The sequence below is a fragment of the Chiloscyllium plagiosum genome, chromosome 1 (assembly GCF_004010195.1).
Source record: "Chiloscyllium plagiosum isolate BGI_BamShark_2017 chromosome 1, ASM401019v2, whole genome shotgun sequence".
NCBI classification, from domain to species: Eukaryota; Metazoa; Chordata; class Chondrichthyes; order Orectolobiformes; family Hemiscylliidae; genus Chiloscyllium; species Chiloscyllium plagiosum.
This window is the reverse complement of record NC_057710.1, coordinates 107829090-107838163: the sequence shown is the minus strand read 5'-3', so window position 1 is coordinate 107838163 and position 9074 is coordinate 107829090. Positions and strand designations below refer to the sequence as shown.

The window sequence follows — 9074 nt, the reverse complement described above, 5'->3', positions numbered from 1 at the left end:
TCCTGATGAAGGGCTTTTGCCTGAAACGTCGATTTCAAAGCTCCTTGGATGCTGCCTGAACTGCTGTGCTCTTCCAGAACCACTAATCCAGAATCTGGTTTCCAGCATCTGCAGTCATTGTTTTTACCTCATTACTGGGCTACCTGCCAACTAAGGAAGCGTTGAGCAGTAACACAATGACGAGGCAATGGGAGAGATGAATGCTGAGAAATGTGAGGATTGCTTTCTTGAACAAGTCAAACATTGCACCCAACTGTCACTCTTTGTAAGACGTGGTTGGGGTTCAGTTATATATATTTTAATGTTTCCTGCTTTTTATGATTGCCAAGGCACCTAGGCTAGCCTTCCCAACCTTCCTCCTAATTTCACATAACAGACAAGACTCACCAGCACACTGATACCTCTTATCAAGACCAGGCAGATGAACTGAACAGTTGCTTTGTATTTGTCTTCACTATAGAAAATACAAGTAACAAAGCCACAAAATGTCAGCAAATGGAATGCAAGGTGGACCTCAAGAAAATCACAATCACCTGAGAAGTGACACTGAATATATTGTAAGAGTTGGGGACTGACCAGTGCTCAGGTCCTGATGGACTTCATCCTAGAGTCTGAAAAGAAGTAGCTAGTGAGATAGTTGAGACATTTGTTTTTATTTTCTGAAAGTTCCTTGATTTGCCAACTTGATTTGATTAGTTTGGAAGATAGTGAATGGAACTCCTTTCATCAAAAAAGGGAGGGAGACAGAAAGTAGGAAGATAGAGGCCTGTTAGCTTAATACTGATCAGAGGGAAAATGCTAGAAGCTTTTATTAAACAGATTTTAATGAGGGCACTTGGGTGAGGTCAAGTTAATCAGGCAGAGTCAACATAGTTTTGTGAAAGGGAATACATGAACGACAAATCTAATGGAGTTCTACGAGGTGTTAACACACGCTTTGGATAAACAGGAGCCAATGGATGCATTGTACTTAGATTTCCAGATGATGTTTCATAAGATGCTATATCAAAGATTACTGCAGAAAATAAAAACTCATGGTGTAGGCGGTATAATATTAGCATGGGCAGAAGATTGTCTGACTGACAGGCATTCTCACTTCGATCTGAATCAGTTGCAAACTTGGAAATATTACATTTGGTCCCCATGTCCAAATTGTTGACACATATTATTAGCAGCTGGATGCCCCAAGTATAGAGCCTTGCTGTCCCAACCATTTGCACCTGTCAATGTAAACAAGACCTATTTGTTTTTACTTTCTTTTAACCTGTTAGCCAATTATTAATTCATATGAGTACATTACCTTCTAAACCAGATGCTTTAAAATTGCTAACCAATCTCTTGAGCAGGACTTTATTAAAAGCCTTGTGAAAATCCAAACACTCTTCATCTATTGACTCCCTTTATTAATTTTGATAGTACCATCCAATAAATACTCCAAAAGGTTTGGAAAACATGATTTTCCATTCATAAACCCGTGCTGACTACATCCAATCAAATAATTTTTATCCAAGTGTCCATTTATAACATCCTTTACAATGGATTCAAGCATTTTCGTGATTAATGGTCTAGGTCTGATTGATTTGTATACCCCTGAATTTCCCATTGCCCCCTTCTTAACAGTGGGATGATGTTTGCAAGTTTCTAAAATCATTCCAAAATCTATGGAATTTTGGAAATTGATTACTAAGCATCAACTACCTCTATAGCCACACTAGGATGTAAACTATCAGGTCCCAGAGACTGATTAACTCGCACTAATTTCTACAGTACAAGTGTTTTACTATTAATATTTTCCTTCACCTCCTTATTCTCCTTCATCATCTGATCTCTAATTCTGGGAGAATAAACAGAGACAATGTAATAACTTAACTTCTCTACCATTTTTCTACTCACTTTTATAATTCTCTTGACCTTTTTGAAGAATCCATCTTCATCTTAGCCAAATGTTTCCTTTTCAAGCTTTTTCAGTTAAATTCTTGTTAAGTAAGGGGTTGAAAACTCATTCCTAATAGGTAGAAATGTGGATTTGAAGTTACAATCAGATTAGCCATGATCCTTCTGAATGATGGAGAGCCTACTCCTGCCCATGATCCATTATGTTTGCATGACCATGAATGCTGGTGAAGTGGGAAAACCCTTTGTGAATGCACATCCCTCCTACATCAGTGCTTTTATAATGGTTGGTTTAAGACAGAAACCTTCCTGAAATGTCAGGATCTGATCAATCTGGGATTTCCATGTTTTACATGTACCTTGTCTTTAAGAGGGTTCCCCTTTCACAACTCTATATACTGTGTGCATAAAATGTTCTGAATGTGCCTGGCAGTTATGTAAGGTGCACACATCGAAATCAGTTGCCGTAATAATCGCTTCATACCTTATAATAGGTTTTACTGTTTTAAATAAACGAACCCATAGACTTCATCAATCTATGATGAGTGACTCACTGTTAGATCACTGTCATTAATATGAAACTCCACAGATTCAGCTGCAGTGGAAATCTTGTGCCAAGATTTCTTGGAATTTGCATCAAAATGTGAAGCATTTAGATGTACTGGTTTAAAGACAACTGCTTGTAAAACATTGTGACTAGTGGAGTGCCACAAGAATTGGTGCTGGGTCTACTTTTCATCATTTTTATAAATGATTTAGATGTGAACATAAGAGGTACAGTTAGTAAGTTTGCAGATGACACCAAAATTGGAGGTGCAGTGGACAGCGAAGAAGATTACCTCAGATTATAACAGGGTCTTGATCAGATGGGCCAATGGGCTGAGAAGTGGCAGATGGAGTTTAATTTAGATAAATGTGAGGTGCTGCATTTTGGGAAAGCAAATCTTAGCAGGCCTTATATACTTAATGGTAAGGTCCTAGAGAATGTTGCTGAACAAAGAGACCTTGGAGTACAGGTTCATAGCTCATTGAAAGTGGAGTCACAGGTAGATAGGATAGTGAAGGAGGCGTTTGGTATGCTTTGTTTTATTGGTCAGAGTATTGAGTACAGGAGTTGGGAGGTCATGTTCCGCCTATATAGGACATTGGTTAGGCCACCGTTGGAATATTGCGTGCAATTCTGGTCTCACAACATCTTTCCAATAGGAAGGAAACTTGAAAGGGTTCAGAAAAGATTTACAAGGATGGTGCCAGGGTTGGAGGATTTGAGCTATAGGGAAAGGTTGAATAGGCTGGGACTGTTTTCTCTGGAGTGTCGGAGGCAGAGGGGTGACCTTATAGAGGTTTAGGTTTGGAGGGATATGGGCCGGGTGCTGGCAGGTAGGATTAGATTGGATTGGGATATCTGGTCGGCCTGGACAAGTTGGACCAAAGGGTCTGTTTCCGTGCTGTACATCTCTACGACTTTATTTATTTACTGGATCTACTCGTGTAAAAGTCAAATTTTTTAGACTTTTTTTAAGATTAAATTTATGGTGTCAGCTACTACGTGGATAATATTTTTGAAGGACTGAGATTCATACTACAGTCCAAAATACTTTATCATTTGCAGAAGCTCAATTGATCTCTCAACAAATAAAGAAAAAAAACATAATGAATTACGGTATTTCGATGGTACACCATCCAGCACTTCCCTTAAAATCCAAAATTCCATCCTTATTGACTGTATTCCACGGGTGCTACAGGGGATCTGAGCTCAGCTGAGCTGCACACAAAGAGAGGTTGTCACTTGACTGTGACCTGATGCATCTTAAACTTTTGCGCCAAATTATGTGAATTGTACATCAAAACACATAATGGCAAAAAAAGAAATTTATTTCCTCGTCGTAACATTTATGTACAGGATAATATCTTGCCTCAGAAAGGTTTATCTGTTTTCTGTGAAGAATTAGGTTTGACTTTTACACAAGATATATGGAAAATTCCAGATTTTTTGGCCAAAAGTAGAGGGCCGACTTTTACTCAAGTATATGTGGTAGATGTTTGCTTTTTTCAAGTGGAAGGGTGCAGGAGAGGAGAAAAAGGCTTCACTAAATTAACTCTATGCAATGCCCTTGTACAGAAAAGGGCAACGATTTGAGATTTTACATTTCCAGCTGGCTATGTGAAAGTTGATAAATTCCTTTGTTTAATTTTACAATCTACATAATTTATGCATACTGCTTAAATGTTTTGCTAATTAAGTCTTCATCCTGACTTCATAAACTGGGAGTGATTATATCACAATTGTGAAGTTATCATACACCAAATGGATGGAGAATGTTTGCAACCTTTCTTTACCTTTCACTGGTGGCAGAACAGTAAAAATGGAATAATACTGGGGTTCAGAAAAATACTTGAAAACCGTTTAAGTTTCAAATTTGTGAAAATGGCAGAAGAGCTGCTTTGTAATCACTCTTGGATATCCATAATTCTTTATTCAAACACAGTAAAATATTCTGCTAAATGAACATCAATTTAGTTGACCAGTGACTGTAACAGAGTCTCATTACCATTTCTACATGGCTATAAAGTTAATTTAAATAGAGGACTAAGACAGCAGAAAAAAATCTATACTTACAAAGCTTGACTGACTAGATAATATATTATATGGTAATGCATGCAAGGTACTGAATAATTTCAATACTGCAATGGCGTTTCCTATAATATAGTTGTCACTCATTTGATCAATACTGCGTCATGCATTCACTTCTAACGTAGAGATGTGTAATAGACCTTCAATTATTTCACCTCATTACAACCTGAGGCAGCTTTTGTTTTATTCATTCATGAGATGTGGACAACAATGATTAAGCCAGCGTTTGTAGCCACTCTCTAGTTTCCCCTGAGATGATGCTAGTGTGCTGCTTCTTGAACCACTGCGGTAGATATGGTGCAGCTACATCCACAACGTTGTTAAACAGGGAGCTCCAGGATTCTGACCCAGTGACAATGGAGGAATTGTAATAAGGTTCTCAATTAGGATGCTGAGTAGCTTGGATAGGAACTTGCAGGTTGTGGTGTTACCATGTAGCTGCTGCCTCTATGTTTCTATGTGGCAGTGATCATGGGTTTGTAAGTTGCAGTTGAAGGAACCTTGGTGAATTGTTACACTGTCTCTTGTAAATGGAGGGAGTGAAGGTTGAAGGTTTTCAATTGGGTGCCAATGAAGAGGGCTGTTTTCTCACAGACGGTTGAATTTCTTGAGTGTTGTTGGAGCTGCAGTCATCCAGACAAATGGGAAGTATTCCATCAGGCCCAGACTTGTACCTTATAAGTGGTGGACAGCCTTTGTGAGTCAGGAGTCGCTGCTGTATTCCTAGTCTCTGACCTGCTTTTGTAACCACTGCATTTACATGGATAGTCCATTTCAAATTCTGCTCAATGATAAGTCGCAGGATGTGGACAGTGGGAGATTCAGCAATGGTAATGCTATTTAATGTCAAGTAGAGATAGATAGAATGTCTCCTATTGCAGTGAACACTGCAGGCAAATGAATGGCACACATGGTCCATGCCACCTATTAGCCCAAGCCTGAATGTTTCCCATATCTTGCTGCAATTAAATAAAGACTACTTCAGTATCTGAGGAATCTCATATGATGCTGAATATTGGTGCAATCATCAATGAATATCCTCAGTTCTGACCTTATTGTGGAGGGAAAGTCATTGGTGAAGCATCTGAAAATAATGGAGCTCAGTACACTACCATGAGGAATTCCTACAGTGATAACATGGGACTGAGCAAACTGGCTTCTAAAAGCCAGGTTGATCGTTCATATTTAGGTATGCCTGATGCTACTCCTAACATGCCCTCCTGCACTCTTGATGTACTTGGTAATTAACCAGAGGTTTCTTTGACCATGTTTGACCAGATGCCATGAATCTTTACAGAGTTCAGAGTCAATGTTGAATGTTCACAGAGCAACACCCCCCTCAACTGTATATAACTGAGGCACCTCCACTTGTTGTTTTGTCCTATTGGTGGGACAGAACATACCCAGGGATGTTGATGGTGTTACTGACAAGCTCTTTCTTTATTCATCGCTGGGACAGCTCTCCAAATTTCCATGCGAGCCCCTAAATGTCAGTAAGTAGGGCAGTACAAGGTTGACAGGATTTGCCAGAGTGTTATTTTCGGTGCCTTGGTCGATGCCAGTAGTCTGTCGGATTTTATTCCTTTTCATATCAATCAGTCACTGAGCATTTATGACTACTGTGTATCAAAATAACTTTAAATCAATTGAAAGTTATTTTTCTGGGGTTACTAAGAGATTCGGTGACATCGGATATTTTATCTAATTTTGCTCTTCCTGATGCAACGATGTATCATCTGGAAATTTCCCTCCAACTGAGATATCCTGCTGAATTCATGGGACCTCTTTAAATCCAACTGTTATTTCTTTCATCAATGAGTCACCACCAACACAATCACTCCTCTCCAAAGAAGCAAATAAATTCTACCTCATTGCTTTTAATGCCATATCAAATAAAACAAAGCTTAAATTTCAAATTACAAATGCCCAAGCAAACAAATAAATCAGGACTGTAAGTAGGCCATTTAGCCCCTTCAGCCTGTTCTGCCATTCAATAAGAGCATGGCTGATCTGACCGTAAACTCAAATCTATATTCTCATCTAACCCGGATAACTGTCACCCTCTTGCTTAACAAAAACCCATCCATTTCTGTTTAAAAAATATGCAAGGACTCTCATTCCACTACATTTTCAGAAAGACTCAAAACCATCAGAGAGAAAAAAAATCACCATAGCTCTATTTTAATCCCTGATTTGTAAACAGTGACCCCTAGTCTTAGACTCTCCCATAAGAGAAAACATTCTCTCCACATGTATTCTGACAACAACCCTCAGGACCCTATCCATTTCAATCAAGTCACCTATTATATTTCTAAACTCCAGCAAATACAAGCATGGCCTGTCCAGGCTTTCCTCATAAGACAACCCACCTAATCCAAGTACTGGTGTAGTAAACCTTCTCTGAACTGCTTCCAATGCATTTATATCTTGGATCACTGGGGTATGTTTAGTGGTAAGGATAAATTATACAAGAGGGACGGGTTGCACCTTAATAGGTGGGGGACCAGCATTCTGGCAAGTAGGTTTGCCACTGCAACACAGCTGTTTAAACTAAACAGCAGGGGGGAGGGGACAAACTGGAAGTTTAAAAAGGAAGTTAAAGGGAAAGTTAGAACAAGGGAAGTCAGGAAAGACAACGGAATCAATGGAGCAGAAAACTCAAAAAAGGATCATGCCGTGAGGTCAAGTGAAACAGGGATTGATAGGAAGGGTGAGGGGAGTAACAAATTAAAAATATTATATGTGAATGCACAAAGCATTAGAAATAAGGTGGATGACCTTGAGGCTCATTTGGAAATTGGCAGTTACGATGTTGTGGGGATAACTGAGACGTGGCTTCAAGTGGACAGGGCCTGGGAAATGAATATTCAAGGCTATATGTGGTATTGTAAGGACAGACTGACAAGCAGAAGGGGTGGGGTGGCCCTGTTGGTAAGGAATGATATTCAGTCCCTTGCGCGGGGGGGACCTAGAATCAGGGGATGTAGAGTCAGTATGGATACAGCTGAGAAATTCTAAGGGTAGAAGTTATCTACAGGCCCCCAAACAGTAGCCTGAATGCAGTGTGTAAGTTGAACAAGGAGCTGAAATTGGCCTGTCGCAAAGATATTACTACAGTTGTTATGGGTTATGGGGGATTTCAACATGCAGGTAGACTGGGAGAATCAAGATGGTACTGGACCCCAAGAAAGAGAGTTTGCGGAGTGCCTCCAAGATGGATTCTTAGAACAGCTTGTTCTGGAGTCTACCAGGGAGAAGGCAATTCTGGATCTGGTTTTGTGCAACGAACCGGATTTGATCAGGGACCTCAAAGTAAAGGAGCCATTAGGAAGTAGTGACCAAAATATAATAATCTTTAATCTGCAGTTTGAAAGGGAGAGGGTAGAATCGGAAGTGACAATATTTCAGTTGAATAAGGGGAACTATGGAGCTATGAGGGAGGAGCTGGCCAAAGTTCAATGGTGCAATACCTTAGCAGGGATGGCAGTGGAGCAACAATGGCAGGTATTTCTGGGTATAATGCAGAAGATACAGGATCAGTTCATTCCATAAAGGAAGAAAGATCCTAAGGGGAGGCAGGGGTGGCCGTGGCTGACGAGGGAAGTTAAGGACCATATAAAGACAAAAGAGAAAAAGTATAACATAGCAAAGATGAGTGGGAAATCGGAGGACTGGGAAGCTTTTAAAGAACAACAGAGGATAAAAAGGAAATACGCAAAGAAAAAATAAGGTACAAAGGTAAACTGGCCAAAAATATAAAAGGAGGAGAGTAAAAGCTTTTTTAGGTATGTGAAAAGAAAAAAAATGGTTAAGACTAAAATTGGGCCCTTGAAGACAGAAATGGGTGAATTTATTACAGGGAACAAAGAAATGGCAGAAGAGATGAATTGGTACTTTAGATCTGTCTTCACTGGGGAAGACATGAGCAATCTCCCAGATGTAATAGTGGCTGAACTGAAGGGAATTTATATTAGGCAGGAAATGGTGTTGGAGAGCTGAAGGCTGATAAGTCTTCGGGACCTGATGGTCTGCATCCCAGGGACTGAAGGAGGTGGCTCTAGAAATCGTGGATGCATTGGTGATCATTTTCCAATGTTCTATAGATTCAGGATCAGTTCCTGCGGATTGGAGGGTGGCTAATGTTGTCCCACTTTTTAAGAAAGGAGGGAGAGAGAAAGCAGGGAATTATAAATCAGTTAGTCTGACCTCAGTGGTGGGAAAGATGCTGGAGTCAATTATAAAGGATGAAATTACGACACATCTGGATAGCAGTAACAGGATAGGTCAGAGTCAGCATGGATTTATGAAGGGGAAATCATGCTTGACTAATCTTCTGGAATTTTTTGAGGATGTAACTCTGAAGATGGACAAGGGAGATCCAGTGGATGTAGTATACCTGGACTTTCAGAAAGCCTTTGATAAAGTCCCACATAGGAGGTTAGTGAGCAAATTTAGGGCACATGGTATGGGGGGCAAAGTACTAAGTTGGATTGAAAGTTGGTTGGCTGACAGGAAACAAAGAGTAGTGATAAACGGCTCCATTTCG

General features: G+C 39.9%; 1 protein-coding gene across 6 annotated transcripts in view; it reads right to left on the bottom strand.

Annotated features, from left to right (window-relative positions):
- Positions 1–9074, bottom strand: part of ccdc149a (coiled-coil domain containing 149a) — a 144742-nt gene that overhangs the window by 119405 nt on the left and 16263 nt on the right. Inside the window, exon 1 of one of the 6 annotated variants that reach the window (XM_043693857.1) lies at positions 1894–1978. The exons of the other annotated variants lie outside the window; for them this stretch is intronic. The gene's annotated coding sequence lies outside the window, so the exon portion shown is untranslated. Of the gene's footprint in view, positions 1–1893; positions 1979–9074 lie in introns of those variants that run through there. 6 annotated transcript variants of the gene reach the window in all.